The following is a 16564-nucleotide window of genomic DNA, read 5'->3' on the forward strand; positions in this document are numbered from 1 at the left end:
TCAGGTGCAAAACACACTAAACAGAAAATAACTACCCACAACCCATAGTGGGAAAACAGACTCCCTAAGTATGGTTCTCAATCAGAGACAACGATTGACAGTTGCCTCTGATTGGGAACCATACCAGGCCAAAACCAGAAATACAAAACATAGAAAAAAAAACATAGAAAAAAACAACATAGAATGCCCACCTTAGTCACACCCTGGCCTAACCAAAATAGAGAATAAAAAGCCTCACTATGGCCAGGGCGTGACAATTATCTCCGTTTCCCTCTATACATCCACAAGCCTCACAAGACTAGTCTGAAGGTAGTCAGGGACCAGTTAAGAAAATATATGGAAATACAGTATGGAGATAGTTTAGTGCCTAAAATATGGGGTTAAATACATCTAAATGTATAGTTTCTTTCTTATATCTCTCAGATATAGGACAGACACTTCAGAACAAACTTCCTTTCAATTTGTTTTGACGATCTGTTTATCCATGTATGAAGCTGTTATCCAATGGGTTTCTATGGGCTGAAAGCAGTCAGATCAAATTCAATATTTCATCAAATAATTTTTACACTTATTTTTTTGATACCTTAAAGGGTCCTTAAAACTCAAAATCAAATATCTAAATGATCCTTGGTTTGGCCATCTTAAAACAATTCCATATGTTAGCTTAGTAGAACCCCCCCGCCCTTAGGGTTAACATCTCTGTAACTGTCATTTTTGCGGAGAGATCATTTTCTAAACGAAAACTCATTAAAAACTACTTAAAGAAGCATTAGTCTGATATGCGCTTTTGAACAGCTGAGTAAGCTCCCCTCACAGCACTGGCCCCGTCTTAGCCTTGACCACGGCATTTGTTCACTGATATCCCCTTATACTTTCAATCAGTTTGTTTTTATTTCTTTTTCACCTTTTCAGTCACATTCCTGAAGCCCAAGAAACAAACACTTAGCTTCCTAGTACTTATATAGAAACGAAAAAGGTTCATTGATCACTTATGGAGGGTTACTGTCGAAATGATTTGTACAATTTTAAAATATTGGGGCATGGGCCCCCAGAGCTCTGATATATTTTGGAATTTCTGCCTTAAATACTTGGTGGAATTTGTGCATGTTGTTTTGTATTGCTAGTTATTATTACAGCACTGTTGGAGGTAAAAACACAAACGTTTTGCTGCACCTGCGATAACATCTGCCAATCTGTGTACAAGACCAATAAACTTTGATTTGCTATAGATGAGTGGCCTGGAATCCCCCAAAAAAAAAAAATAAATAAAAATAAATAAATAAATAATAATTCTGATGGCGAAGTTGACTGAAAACAAAAGTAATGTAGGTTAAGCATGTTGAGTAACGAGTAGGATTCTGTGTTTTCGCATGACAAAGGGATCTGCCTTCACAATGAAAACTAGTTTTCGAACATATACTGTATATTATGCAAAAGAGATGTTGTTTATGTTATGTTATGTTTATGAACGATGAATCACGCTGCCTTGTCGATGACATGAACGAGCGGCGCAGATTACTGTTCGATTTGAAAAGGGCGCCGCTTTCACACATTCACAGTTACGGGCCACAACACGGTGCACCGCGGTTGAGCTTAATCGAACCTCCTCAATGAAGTGTATCACCCAATCGGTGCTCATATATTTTCAGCCTCCTTCAAGAGTTTGTCCAATCAGACCTGTCAAATTTAGTATCCAGTCTCGGTAGCCTGGGCATCCAATGAAAATCCAATATCCTTCCACGTTGCTTGCTTCCCCGGACGGATACCGCGAGAGTAGGCTAGGCCGCAGTTCGTCTGTATTGCGGTGAGTGCAACTGTACGAGCGGCGCCTTCTCGCCAATTCATTCAGCTCCAGCAACCCATAAAACAGAGGACAGGAGGCGGTCTGCGCTTTTACATTGAACGGAGGACGACCACCTCTTTCTACGGTTCTGCAAGCTTCCCTTTTAAATTGCGACACATACTGTGAGTATTGACGGCGTATCAGTTTTGACGGATGTTATGGATGAAAACACAGGCTATTTTGCTTGGGTTCCGGGTGTGTTTATGTAATATTTTCTTCTAGATCGCGTGCAAACATGGCTCTTGAGTTATCTTTCCCGAGTCAACGGCAGTGTCATTTTCGACTGCCTGCTAGCCAGTTGCGAATATAGTAGGCAGACCGCATGTGCGAGCCGGAGTTTGATGAAAGGGATGCATTGTAACGTTTTGGGTAGAGGGGGCACGATTAGTTGACAGAATGCATGGTTGTTCAGTTCAGCGTTATGTTAGTCATTTGGACAGTTCGCTTGGTGAGAATTGATGAAAAATGTTGATTGTCTCTAGATTTCATCTAAGAAGTAAAGTACCAAGCCATCAGAATATGACCTGTATAATAGAGCTTTTCAAAAGCCACAGTCATGGCCTTTGAACAAAATTGGTTACATTTTGAAATGTCTAATCTATGAATAAAACGAAAGCACCAAATTGGAATGTGGTTGGTTACATTGCATTTACAAATCATAGTTGTGCATCGATCGTTGTGCTTAACCATGTGATGTAACTGAATCATGTATAGCCTACGATTTATGCTACTGTGTTGGTTCAAGAAATGTTAGGTTTTCTTTTTGAATTCAATAGGCTTGTTGACTGCTTGGGACAAATGGGTGCTTGAAGTAGACATTGAATAGTTAACCAATTTATTGGGGCAATGGGGGGAAAAGTAGATGTAGGCAACCCCTAATCCCACAGAATGAGTAGTCTGCCAAATTGAAGTTGGAAAGATGATGCTGTAAGTAATCCATGAGGGCTGCCTACTGCAATCACATACACTATCAATATCAGTTGATAGGGTGTCAGCAAACACACCACTGATGCCATATTCAGCACAAGAGTCAATCATCATGTCCAAACAGTGTTGTTCTACTAAACACTCTTAGGTGGGCTGGTCCTCATCGACCTACACTTCATCTCATTACATTTGCTGTCGCCAGGTACTAATTGCTGTTGTGACAGTTTTTCATGCTTAGAGGGTGCATAGGCTCTGAGCCATGGATACCTTGCCAAACCGGTGCCCAGGACACTTTTGCTGGACCATTTCATTTAGCTTCCGCTCTACCTCTTTTATTGGCGTGTTGCAGCGGAGGGGGAGCTCCCGGAGGCAAACGAATGGCTGCTCAGCGTCACCACCAAGAGTGAGGGCCTCCGTTAACCCCGTAGTGGCTGATAGGAAGCAGGCAGCAGCCGCCTCCGCTGCTCAAGCACATTACATCAGCTGTCACTCATTCACTCGCCCGCCCCGGACCCTGGCGCTTTCAGTCAGCACTCCGTACTCCCGAGGACTATGATGTGATTTCAGATGCATTAAATGATTGCTACATTAGTAGCCTTATGCCCTATTCACATTACATCTGAGCAGTCCGTCTGTGCCAGATGCCATTCGTTTCAATGGGCACGTCCACAACGGCATGGTTTATCAGCCCCCCCCCCCCTGTGGTTCGAGCCTCCGTTGCAAAACGGATGCCGCATACTTTGAGTCTTTTCAAACTTTGCGTCATCTGTAGTGTAGCCAGAGTCAGCCAATAGAACAGGAAGTTACCCTACCACAGAACAAGATTAACATATTATGTTTTTGGCAAAGGCTTTATGGGATAGCTAGCAACTTGTAAACAATTACCCATTCCTACAAGTGAGTACTATTTTCAATAGTAATGTAAATCCTATTAAGTCGACCCTCTACTTTTTCGAACATTCTGTTAAAAATCGCGCAACATTTCAGCCCTGCTACTCAGGCCAGGAATATAGTATATGCATATGATTAGTATGTGTGGATAGAAAACACTCAGACTTTTATAAAACTGGTTAAATCACGGCTGTGACTATAACAGAACGTGCGTTTCATCGAAAAGTGCATGAAAATCTGATCACTGAAAATGGAAATAAATATCCATCCGCGACTTCAAGGAATTGTTCAAAGTGAACCGAATTAAATGAGGCCGAGGTTGCAGTGCCTACAGCTTCCACGCGTTGTCTAGAGTCTTGTCATTTGATTCGCAATTGATTCTTGGTATAACCGAATCAAGAGAATCGATTCCCTCCGGTCTCCGACCGGATGTTTTGGTCGAGCTCTCTCCAAGACATTTTTTCGAGACAGACACCTATAGAATTGACCTCGCCTCCTGATGAATTTTATCGCTTATTAACGTGTACTAATACCTAAAGTTGCATTACAAAAGTATTTTGAAGTGTTTTGTGAAAGTTTATCGTCGAGTTTTTGAATTTAAAAAATGACGTTACGTTATGAAACGCTATTTTTTTCCGTTTATCACACAGTCTTCATAGATCGATATCTAGGCTATATATGGACCGATTTAATGGAAAAAAAGACCCAATAGTGATTATGGGACATCTAGGAGTGCCAACAAAGAACATGGTCAAAGGTAATGAATGTTTTATATTTTATTTGTGCGGTTTGTGTAGCGACGACTATGCTAATTATTTTGTTTACGTCCCCTGCGGGTCTTTTGGGGTGTTACATGCTATCAGATAATAGCTTCTCATGCTTTCGCCGAAAAGCATTTTAAAAATCTGACTTGTTGCCTGGATTCACAACGAGTGTAGCTTTAATTCAATACCCTGCATGTGTATTTTAATGAACGTTTGAGTTTTAACTAATACTATTAGCATTTAGCGTAGCGCATTTGCATTTCCAGAGCTCTAGATGGGACGCCTGCGTGCCAGGTAGGAGCAAGAGGTTTTAAATAATACACATTGGCAGTTAAGTCAATTTATATTAGACTGTGTGTACAAAACATTAAGAACACCTTCCTGATATTGAGTATCACCACCCTATTCTCCTCAGAACAGCCTCAATTTGTCTGGCATGGACTCTACAAAGTGTCAAGCGTTCCACAGGAATGCTGGCCCATGTTGACTCCAATGCTTCCTACAGTTGTATCAAGTTGCCTGGATGGTCTTTGGGTGATGGACCATTCTTGATACACACAGGAAACTGTTGAGTGTGGAATAACCCAGCAGCGTTGCAGTTCTTGATACAAACCGGTGTGCCCGGGACCTACCCCGTTCAAAGGCAGTTAAATCTTTTGTCCTGCCCATTCACCCTCTAAATGGCACACACACAATCCGTCTCAATTGTCTCACGGCTTTAAAATCCTTATTTAACCTGTCTCCTCCCCTTCATCTATGCTGATTTGAAATGGATTTAACATGTGACATCAATAAGGGATCATAGATTTTACCTGGATTCAACTGGTCAGGTGTTCATGTTTTGTACACTGTGTATAGGGTGTCCACCCACCGCCCAGAGTGGGTGAAAACGCACTTTGGTGATTAAATTTCACTTCCTTGTGTTATAAAATACATTTTACCATGACAAACACAATTTTTATACATCATATCCAAGAAGTTGGATTTCGTTACCTAATACATTAGATAATAAGCACCAAGCTCTGTTGACAAAAGTAACTAAACAAAACATGTTTTGTCACCTGAAACAATGTTTCTTCTTCTTGAACGCAAAGGTCATATTATTTAATGAAAAGGTCATGAATGCTATCGCTGACGAGAGATTAGCCTCTCCTCCATCTTGTCTTGCAGTGTGAAACCTTAAGGCTCTCCATCCAGTAGCGGAACGATATTCCGCGAAGATGACGTGCAGACTACTGAAATGCATCACGATGTAAACGGGGCATTATGGTGGCCTGGCTATGCTCATTTCAACCATAAAAGGTCACTGGCCTTGTCCTTGTTATTTTCGGGTTTACAGTCAGGCTTTATTTTCAAGAAAGCCAGAGAGACGAGAACCCTGATTTCTTGCTGACTGTTGACAAACCTTTTCACGTTCTTTCCAATAACCCTTTACACTTCCACCAGTGATCTTTCATCCAAACTGTGGATGAATATCATTCCTCTACTGGAATGTGGCTGGTTTTTCTCTTATTGGTAGTCATTTAGAGTTTAAGTTGATCACCACATGACCTCGGAAAGCCACACTGTTTTCTTTTGAGATCTGTTGAAGGCATGACATGGCACATTGTTCATCGACAACACCAGAAGTGAGAAGTTCATGGCAAGCACAAAGTTACTGATGCTGCAGCCACATGGTTCAGCCGCAAAAAGGCAAAACGTTCATACATGAACGTGCCGTCAATGATGACTTTCGACAAACATCCTGGAAAATTAGCTTTGCCATAGAGTTTCAGCGATTGGTGGAATGGTTCGCCTTTGACCCCCCCCAGAATCAAGTATCAGGTGTTTCATTTAGTCTAAAGTTCTGCTATTTTCTAATTTTGAAGGTGTCGTTTGTTTTGAACCCATAACGAGCAGTGCTTTTGATTAGTTTGTGTTTGTTCATTAGGTTGGCCTATGTTTCCGTAACCATAATGACAGGGGGCCTGTCAATCGATCTGGTGTTTAGGGTATGGATGACCTTCCTGTCTCGCATGTGTCCGCCAGTGTCAAAAAAAATACCCCCCTTTGTGGTGCGGGTATCCTTTTATTATTCTTTCACCCTGGCTATACGGCGAGACCATTTCCATTTAACCGTTCTATGCGAATAAGACAAATATTGGAACACTTTCACGACACAGAAATGCCTCTGAAGATCCGTTTTCATAACATGACTTAGGCCTTCGGCTTAACATAACGTCATTTCAGTGTTCGGGATATCTATGACTAGCATATGCTTTATTTGGTACATCAGGAGAGCCAGTGCAGGGACACAACGATGGCCTCGAGGCAAATGGGCCTGCAGAGACCTCAAATGAGCAAGGCAAGAGGCACTCTCACCTGGCAGTTTACTTTTTGGTGTAGTGAAAGCTACCAGCACTAATTTGAATGGCATAAAATGTGCGTGGGGCAATGCACCCTTATTAAGAGGCCCTGCCCAACAAAATCATTTGATTTAATGGTATGAAGCACAGAAATAATGAGCCTTAGAATGAAGCAAGGCAGGGCCTCATTGTCACACTTGCAAGGCTGTGTGTTTTGGTTTTCTTTATATCTGCAAGCCTCTGCTCTGGTATGGGTTTATCAGTTCTAGTGTGGCATATCCATTTGTTAGAAGAAACCCCGTACTATTCCAAGTCGATTGAAGTGAACTGGGTTTGGAAAAAGGACATCTCGAAGGAAATTCCTCTGGAGCGGGGAAGAAGGAGCCAAAATGAATCGCCTTGCTTCAGTCGTAAGAAATCTCAGATGACGTATTATGCCTTTTGTGTATATATATATATATATTTTTTTTTAAAGGTTCTGGGAGAACATTGATAAAGGCACTCATCCCCACTGCACTTCAGGTTTGAATTTACACTCTTCATTCCACCGAGTGTAAAAAAAAAAAAATTAAATAAAACAAATATAAATCTCTCGATCTCGACAAATAACAAGATAAATGTTTCCTTTGAGTTTCTAATGAGGAAAATAAGCATTGAGGCTTAATGAAATCTCTTCACGTGATCGAGGGGATCCGTTTCATTCTCTCGGGGGCTGGTTTTAGCTGGATCTGAATGCTGCCGGTGTTGCTGTTTTTTTCTTCTCCTGCAGGGGTGACTGAGGGGAATTCATAACGGAGCAATAACCTCTCATATGACTGAAACCTAATTGGGTCACAGGGCGGTAAGTGGCCCTAAAAGAAAATCTGCCCTTCTGGGGAAAAAGCTGGTTTATAGGTAAAGGGAGTGTGTATGCTCAAATATGGCACAGGATCTGAACAGTTCAATAAGTTAATCTGGTTGCTGGTTAACATTACCATGTGTCCGACAACCAGAACCATCCAACTTTTAAGCAGACCACACAAACAAGTCACCGTTTGTGTACAGCTACAGTTGCCTCACATGTCATCTAAGCTGAAGCCATTGACTCTTGGATTGCTCATTGGTGGTGTGTTTTGTTTGGGTAAAGGGGTGACTCAAACGGAAATTAAATGCAGTGGTTTGGTTTGAAGAGAGAATTTACTGGGCTGGAAGTATTGGATTTTCGGTGGGTCTGGGGGCATTTGTGTGTGTAGAGGTAGTCTAATTGCGCTGCAGTGTGTGTCCCGGGGAGGGAGGAACATGTTTTAAAGGCCCGTTGTCAGTGCGGAGGGGGGTAGTTGCAGTTGGGGTTAGGCTGGGCTCGACGGGACCCCATCCTGCGCTCCCCGGAGGGCGCATTAGTGCCGTCCCATCTCCCCGATCGCCAAATTTTGCAGGGCAGGAAGCTGCAGGTTGTAGCCATTCATGCTGAATACATTTGGATGTTGAGACTTAGTTGCATCATTATTTTTAAGCAAGAGACAAGAGAAAGCCCTCCAGAGATTAGAACAAATAACTGTGTATGTGTGTGTTGGGTCCCTGTGGTATAGCAAGGGCCCTTCTTGACATGTCCTTTCTTATGCAAGCGGTTTCGTAACCTCTAACATCCACTGAAGATGGACGTTCAGAGGACAAGGGGGAAAGGGCTAACGCACACGACAGACGTGGTTAGCGTCAGCTACTCACTGCAACATCAAAGTGCATTGGCACACGCACACAGGGTCACTCCACCGCCATCGAGAGCCCTCTGTTCCACTGCCTAGTTTTTCACCCAAGTTACCCATATATAAAAATAAATAAACATTTTGGTATTGCCAAACATTAATTTTGTTTGTTAAATTTACTGACAATACAGGTTTCCATACAGATGGCAAAATAGTTTGGAGGAAATATTCGATGTACCGATTCCATGGCACATGTTTTATGAACTGATACATAAAACGACGGCGGATTCAAAACGTAGATTATTATTATTATTAAGAATTATTATTCAACATTCTTGCAACCAATAGAATGTGTGTGTGTGTGTGTGTGTGTGTGTGTGTGTGTGTGTGTGTGTGTGGGGGGGGATACAACCATCCCAACTCTGCAGATTTTTGCTGTGAAGAGACAAAGTCAATAGATAACTTTTTTTGTTTGTTGGTATTGTTTGTTGGTACTGTCCATATGTGGCTCGTCTTTGGTCGCAGGTTCAGGAATGGCTGAATAATTGCAACATTTACCTGTAGCTAACTATGCAGCTGGCACTTCTGGGTGATTCTGAAAAGTCGTAGTCAATTATTCAATAGTAGAATAATTGCGCCGTTTATCTTTATCTGTAGAAACTATGAGAATAGATGGGTTCGGAGCTTTTGTGAAATGGCACAATAGAAAATTGTATGTGGCAGCTAGGAGTCATGGTGCTCAAGACACCAGTCTGATGCTCCTTTCTCAGTGGACATTGCGGAGGCCACTGGGATAACACAGTCCATCACTCTTAAGACATTTGATACAGACATTTTATATGGTTATATTATGCAAAAATAATGGTGCAACACTATGTAATCTAATATTTTCAAACAAATGTGATTTATCCTGTGTTTGATACAGTTGCTGTCCGCGGTTCTGAAACATAATCTTCAGTGCGCCATAGAATTAGCGCTTTTCCCCTCCATGTTGCAATGTGCATAACAGCAAAGTTAACCAGCATATTGAGAACAACGTGGCGTCAGGCAGCAGAGACAAGGGAACAGCCTTTGCCTGCCTTTGCCTAATTGTCTAAGAAATTTGAGTAGAGTGGAAACCAACTTTAATTAGGTCTATAATCAATAGCCTAACTGTTAAATGTGCCTGGCTTTATAAATCATCTGTTTATATTTACAGATTTAAGACAGGTCTTGCTTCTGTTGCCTGTTTTAAACAAACACTCAATAGCCTACTGATTCTGTGAGCACCGTGCCTCATGCAACGGCAAAATGTCGTATACATTAATTTCACATGCTGTAATAAAGGTGTTACTGTTATTTTAATTCTCATTTAGAACAGACTTAATACTTTAATTTTATTTAGTGTTTACACTGTTCTGAACAGGCAGTAAAAATGATATAGTAATCTAACAGCACCTGTTTGTTACACACAATATGCACAGCGCTTGCTCCTATACTCTCATTATTACAGTTAGAATGATCATTATAATAATAAGTAATGTCAACATTAGTATTCTAGTATAACCACCATTGCGCTGTAGGCTTAAGAGCGCGTCCTGTTTCGTCTTAATATTGTAACTTAGCGAGGCCTATATTTCAATATGTAGGCTACTGTTAATTCGTCCATGCCATCGCACAACATACGAGACATTCATGCTTTCGAAATGCAATCAAGGATTTTTGTTTTTAAAATTAACAAAGAAAGCTTTGAATAATTAGCCTAAACAATGAATCAACTGCAATTCACGAATGCATGCAACTGTTTCTAGTCTGCTGTAATAAAGGGATTATAAATATATATTAGAGGTCGACCGATTATGATTTTTCAACACTGATTATTGGAGGACCAAAAAAAGCAGATGCCGATTTTTATTTGTAATAATGACAATTACAACAATACTGAATGAACAATTATTTTAACTTAATATAATACATCAATAAAATCAATTTAGCTTCAAGTAAATAATGAAACGTGTTCAATTTGGTTTAAATAATGCAAAAACAAAGTGTTGGAGAAGAAAGTAAAAGTGCAATATGTGCTATGTAAGAAAGCTAACGTTTCAGTTCCTTGCTCAGAACATGAGAACATATGAAAGCTGGTGGTTCCTTTTTAACATGAGTCTTCAATATTCCCAGGTAAGAAGTTTTAGGTTGTAGTTATAGGAATTATAGGACTATTTCCCTCTATACCGTATTTCATTAACCTTTGACTATTGGATGTTCTTATAGGCACTTTATTATTGCCAGTGTAACAGTATAGCTTCCGTCTCTCTCCTCGCTCCTCCCTGGGCTCAAACCAGCAACACCACGACAGCAGCCACCATCGAAGCAGCGTTACCCATGTAGAGCAAGGGGAATAACTACTAGACGGCTCAGAGCGAGTGATGTTTCAAATGCTATTAGCACGCGCTAACTAGCTAGCCATTTCACTTCGGTTACACCAGCCTCATCTGGGGAGTTGATAGGCTTGAATTCATAAACAGCGCAATGCTTGACGCACAATGAAGAGCTGCTGGCAAAATGCACGAAAGTGCTGTTTGAAAGAATGTTTACGCGCCTGCTTCTGCCTACCACCACCCAGTTGGATACTTAGATACTTGTATGCTTGTATGCTCAGTCAGATTATATGCAACGCAGGACACGCAAGATAATATCTAGTAATATCATCAACCATGTGTAGTTAACTAGTGATTATGATTGATTGTTTTTTACAAGATAAGTTTTATGCTAGCTAGCATCTTACCTTGGCTTACTGCATTTGCGTAACAGGCAGTCCCCTCGTGGAGTGCAACGAGAGAGATTTCCGATTGTTGTGAAAACTTGAAATCGGCCATTCCGATTAATCGGTCGACCTCTAATATATATATACATTTACAAACATTTACATTTAAGTCATTTAGCAGACGCTCTTATCCAGAGCGTGTTTACACTGTTCCAAATGACCAGAAAATAAATTGTAGTCTAGCAGCAACTATTTGGCACACAATCCTCAGGCAACACTTGCTCTTATACCCTCCTTTATCTGAATCTCCAGTAGTTTCCACAAAGTCAAATGTCTTCCATTGATCTGACTTCTCCTTTCCCTCCTGAGCAACCAGTAAACATATATATTTCAAGTAATATATATATCCCCCCGCCCCCCCAAAAAAAAAAAAAAAACATATGTGGGATTGGAAATTATGCAGACAATTACATTAATAGAAGCCACAATCTATCTGCAATATTAAAGCTGATCTACCACCACACACACAAAAAAGGTGCTCTTTATGTCTTGTAAATCAACCTGTTGTCTCCCAGATGGAATTTCACAGAAGGATGTGTATTTTTGTTGCTGGATGGTCCATTTTTAGTTGGACTGAACCGGGGCTTCATGGTTGCCTTTTAACTTCGACTCTCCTGGCTTGCCTTGCATTTCGCTACACCCGCAATAACATCTGCTAAATATGTATATGTAACCAATAAGATTTGATTGGTCCGCGCCTTTGCTGTTCACCACTCCTTCCACATGAACGAGCCCCCTGACGCGCACACGCAGAGCTAATATGCTTTGCATAAGATTTTTGGCTCAACCCGGCGACGTCCATCGTCACTGCCAAATGACGCGCTCAGCAGGCGGTCAGCAGTTAATGGCTGTGACACCCAGGTCACCACAACTCTGAGCCAGGTGGTTAGGCGATCAATACCAACCGCCATAGGGAAACATCTGAGGGTATGGTAGGCAAGTCCTCACCCTTCCTCTCTCCCCCACCCCTCTGGTCCCTCTTTAAAAAAAATCATAATGATATCTACCGTCAAACTTCAATTAATAGCCCAGGCGTTTATTTGATATCACTGAACACAACACGCTCTTAGAGGCTTCTATTTGAGCCAGGCGTTTATTACATAAACCTCTGGGCGCACCCATCCCGTTAGCGGGACCATTTTCATCAACATCCGCTGAATTGCAGAGCGCCAAATTAAATTACTAAAAGTATTTAATTTTCAGTTTCATCACAAGTGCAATATAGCAAAACACAGCGTAGCTTGTTGTTAATCCACCTGGCGTGTCAGATTTCAAAAAAGCTTTTCGGCGAAAGCAAACCAAGCGTTTATTTAAGGACATCTCTCTCAGCAGACAAAACATTACAAACAGCTAGCAGCAAATTAGATTGATCACAAATCAGAAAAGCAATAAAATGAATTGCTTCCCTTTGATCTTCGGATGTTTGCACTCACGAGACTCCCAGTTACACAATAAATGTTCCTTTTGTTCCATAAAGATTATTTTTATATCCAAAATACCTCTATTTAGTTGGTGCGTTATGTTCAGAAATCCACAGGCTCGAGCAGTCACGACGGGGCAGACAAATTCTAAATAGTATCCGTAAAGTTGGTAGAAACATGTCAAACATTTTTTATAATCAATCCTCAGGTTGTTTTTACAATAAATAATATTTCAACCGGACCGTAGCATTTTCAATAGGAGAGAAAATGTCTACTCCAAGCTGCTCGCGTATGCAAAACGCTGCTGGCACCCAGCCATCCACTGACGCGATGTGATCTTTCTCGCTAATTTTTCAGAAAGCCTTTTTTTTTTTCCAAAAGCCTGAAACTCTGTCTAAAGACTGTTCAGACTATGTGGAAGCCATAGGGAAAGGAATCTGGTTGATATCCCTTTAAATGGAGGGATGGCATGCAATGGAACAGGGAGCTTTCAAAATAGAAGGCACTTCCTCTTTGGATTTTCCTCAGGTTTTCGCCTGCAATATCAGTTATGTTATACTCACTGACAATATTTTTGGGAAACTTTAGTGTTTTCTATCCTAATCTGACAATTATATGCATATTCTAGTTTCTGGGCCTGAGAAATAGGCAGTTTCATTTGGGTATGTTTTTCATCCAAACATCAATATACTGCCCCCTAGTATAATACTTTTTCAAATTTCAAACATAAGTTTACAGCATTTTTTTAATACATTTTTTAAAATTTCCTGCACTAATGTATTATCATCCTTGACAAAATACTTATTCTCTTTGACAGTGCATTTTCGGCAATTCTTACCTTTGCCACTAAAAGGCGACCCAATGATTTCTCAGCTGTTAGCAGCCAATTGCTAGAGGTTTCTTAATGGCGATTAAAAACGGATGATTGCCATTTTTGGAGGCATTACTAAATTATTTAATGTAACAAATCAAACTATTAAAGTAACAAATCAAACTATTAAACCTCAAACAATTCATGGTAACCACATAAACAATTCAATTAGACTGGTGTTTATTTAAAACTGATGTTTTATTTGCTGAAATGTGTGCAGTTTGCCCGGGTATTAAGGGACCCGCGGCTATTTGAGACTGTTTTAATTGAAGTTTTACGGTAGGCTATTAGTTCATACTTTCTTGGCTATGACATAGGCCTTCCTATTCTGTCCTATGTTTTTGTCCCTGTTGGTCGGTGGTGTAGTATGAAATTGCCCCCTAGATCTAAAGTCAATTTTGAACTTTTCCCTTCTAATGGTATAGGGATGATAAGCTTATCCCAGATCTGTGCCAAAGGACAACTTCCATCCCGGGGTCCGTCTGAGTCATACGACACAGTGTTTACCTGTCAGACCTTTACATTGTAGTACAGCCCTCAAATACGAACTTATTGTATACATGGAGAGCAAAGCATATACTCCCCTCTCTCGATATGACTACCTGTCATACCCTGTACAGCACTCTCAGTGGATTTCAGGCACGCTGTGTGGAAAGCTACATCACCCCAGGTTAAGACTAGTTCTGCCGACATGTCTGTCGGCACAGCTTCTGCGCCGCTTCCCGGGCAGTTCTGAGCAGACTGAAATAACCACACACACCTTGTCACCATCGTGTGTGTGCATGCCACCCTGCTAACACAGCTGCTGTCGTGATGTGGCGGTACATGTATGCTCGATGGATGAGGAGCCAGATCCATGAATAATGCAGGATTCATAGAGAAGCTGTGAAAACATGCTTGTCATGTCTGGGCATTCGGTTTCAAAGGATCCCTGCCTGCCCACACACAGTGCTCCTCCAAGTTATCTGAGACTTGTGCTTATTCTTCCTCTCTCCTTCATACCAACATGCTTCTACGGAGTCTGCTTTTCTCACCGTCCCGCACCGGGCTTTGCTGGCCACACTGCAGGCTGTACTAAGCATCTGGCCATTTCCTCCACTCTTGAGACTGGTAGTGCGAAGCAATTAAACAAAATGTCAGCCCCTAATTGACCGATATTCGGTTCAATTTAGAGCTTGACCGATTTTAATTAGGGGCGATTTTCAATTGATAATTGGCCTTTTTGGATGCCGATTATGGCCGATTACATTGCAATCCACGAGGAGACTATTTTATTTTCAGATGTTTTGAAGCTGGTGTACCAAACTGAAAGTAAAAGATGCAAAAATGAATCTTAAGCATAGATATAGTGCACATAAAACAGATCTACCTCTTCTTAGACCTGCTTTCAATGACGGAAATGTGTTACAGATCTATGTGAATTTGGCCCCAGAAGTTACATATTGCAGCTTTAATTAGAACAATTTACCTTCTCATTCTAGGACTGGAAACATTGTTTGCAGAGTTCAAAACATGCTACACTTATGAAAAGCAAGTTCTGGTTTATTTTATGCCATTTACGCGGTCATGTGAGCAATGAGCATATTTGTTTCTTCTGTTTATGTTGACTGAGTGTGCGCACACGCGCCTGAGCAAGTACCCAGCCTTCTTGCAAATGTCAAATGTAGGAAAGTGCGCCGTCGTGTTTCTGTCACCCCCCCCCCCCCCCCCACCTCAATGTAAGCTAACAAAGTCCTTTTTTTTTAAAGATGTTTTATTTTTCATATACATTAATTTAAAATTATAATAGTTCCTCAGTGTTTGAAAAATCTTTCCAAAACTCTCCCCCTCGATAATCAGCGTCACTGATAAATTGGATATGGATTTGTGCATCTCATATTCATACTATAGCATAGCTGTCCCCTTCATACTTTCCTTGTCAAGTCATCTTATAGCCTACTTTCGGAAACATTTTACATTTTTTTTAAACAAGGTTAATTAAGGAACGGAGACACATTTGCTCGTGTCTGACATACGCTGGTGGCTTTGTTTGACGGGTGCTTTTACGGGGGTATGCGTGTGTGAGTTTCCGGATTCTCTCAAAAGGCCTACGTTCAATTAGAACGTTTCCTAAAGTAGCCTGTCTGGACTCAATCTCTTTAAGAATCAAACGCTCCTGTCATGATTTAATCTTGTAGAAGGCCTACTGTCAAAGTGCTTAGGTTACATTTTTTTAGTCTTAAAAAAAATCCCCTCTTTTGTTTAATGTTTTTATATGTAGAAAAGCCAACAGGCAAAGGAAAAGGTAGGCATATCTTTATTTTGACTCTGTTAATGTTGTCAATACGAAAATGCAACAGATCCTTTCCAACCTGGCATTTTCTACATTTGTTGGTACATAATTATAAGTAATAACCTGAATAACAATGGAATGCCATGATAATAACAAAGTGTAATGGCTTGTTTCAAATATTATTATTTTTTTAAATCAAGAAACATATCCATGTAAACAAGTGTACAAACAGAATTGTGACCTCCCCTTTTTGGACCCCCCCCCTCCCACCCCTCACCCCTTGTACATTGGCCTGGCCAATTACCTTAACCTTAAATTCCAAGACAGTCACAGCTCTACTCGGTGTGTAATACAGTTCAAATCAATCAATCAATCTCATCTCCCCAACATAACCACCACAGAGCAGTCATCTCTGGCCAGTAATCTGCCGCCGGTCTGGGGCTCGGTATGTAATTGAGTTATTATCTCAATCTGTACACAAACAGGCCAAGCCACAATCACACAGCCTGCTGGTCAATTCTCAAGTCGGCTTCTGTCCACTCTAAACAGTGCACTATTTGACTCTGTTAAAGCAACTATCCAGTGAAAATCTCCCCTTTAAAAAAAAAAAAAAAAGCTCAGATTCTGTTAACGCGTACCCACATAATGTTGTTGACTCGTCCTGTACTCACATATGTCTTTATTATACACGTGGTGTATAATATATGCCTCTCTCACTCCCTACAAAATCCTCCCAATGTCTATC

The 16564-nt window shown here is 40.9% G+C and overlaps 1 protein-coding gene across 3 annotated transcripts in view; it reads left to right on the top strand.

Annotated features, from left to right (window-relative positions):
* Nucleotides 1-1634: 1634 nt before the first annotated feature.
* LOC118367173 (double-stranded RNA-specific editase 1-like) overlaps nt 1635-16564 on the top strand; it is a 186669-nt gene continuing 171739 nt past the window's right edge. For all 3 annotated transcript variants that reach the window (XM_035750284.2, XM_035750285.2, XM_035750286.2), the window contains exon 1: nt 1635-1965. The gene's annotated coding sequence lies outside the window, so the exon portion shown is untranslated. The remainder of the gene's footprint in view (nt 1966-16564) is intronic.

This window comes from Oncorhynchus keta, chromosome 34 (genome assembly GCF_023373465.1).
Source record: "Oncorhynchus keta strain PuntledgeMale-10-30-2019 chromosome 34, Oket_V2, whole genome shotgun sequence".
NCBI lineage: Eukaryota > Metazoa > Chordata > Actinopteri > Salmoniformes > Salmonidae > Oncorhynchus > Oncorhynchus keta.